Source organism: Crocuta crocuta, unplaced genomic scaffold, assembly GCF_008692635.1.
Source record: "Crocuta crocuta isolate KB4526 unplaced genomic scaffold, BGI_CrCroc_1.0 scaffold899, whole genome shotgun sequence".
NCBI classification, from domain to species: Eukaryota; Metazoa; Chordata; class Mammalia; order Carnivora; family Hyaenidae; genus Crocuta; species Crocuta crocuta.
The window spans coordinates 14,270-15,135 of record NW_027532003.1 but is presented as its reverse complement, the minus strand read 5'-3'; positions in this window follow the sequence as shown (position 1 = coordinate 15,135).

Genomic DNA, 866 nt, shown 5'->3' with positions numbered 1-866 from the left:
CCAATGGAGGGGATTCTTGTTTAGAGAAGATAGCCAAGGCTAACACAAATTTATCCAGGGTTATGTTAGTAGCAAAAAGCAGTGATAAATACAGAAATAGATTAGTAATGACTGACAAGATGTTTACATTCATACACATAAGCCCTCATAGGTAACAAAAGTACCTAATGGAGACCTTCACACTCAGAAGGCTATGCAAACAACTGAAATTTTGTTACCATGCCATTGAATCTACTACTTTAACTATAAATGTATGGTGCACAATTAGCAAACATTGTGTTTTCCTTTAAAATGGAAGCAATCAGATACAAATAAAGGCTCAAATTTGCAAGCTGATATACAGCACTCTAAATCTCTCAATATCACTTGACTTTGGTCTGTAAGCCTTACATCTTTAAATAAAAAACTCTGAGAAATTTGAAAGTGTAGACATAAATGAAATGCATTTCATGTATTGTATTCTATGTCCTATTTTTGCTTTTATGTATCATATGGAGTGTTGTACATAAGTTGATTCAAGGTTTATTCATTTATTTTAGGAATTCTGGCTATGTTTCATAAGTGCACGAGATTGTAACATCTGTAAAATTTCCATCATGGGGTAGTTTACATGGTTTTTAAAGAGATGGAAATGGAAAAATTGTATTTATTGAATAATATAGAGCAGTTGTTAGTCTTACAAGCTTTGGAGTCAGACACAGAGTCACAACATGACTTTACCATTTACTAACTGCATGACCATAGGGGAGTCATTAGTCCTTCTAGGACCCCGTACCCTCATTTTAAAATATGGTTATAAAAATAGAACCTACCTCACAAAGTTTTTGTGAAGCTGAATGTACATTTGAAGTATTTAGCACAGTGCT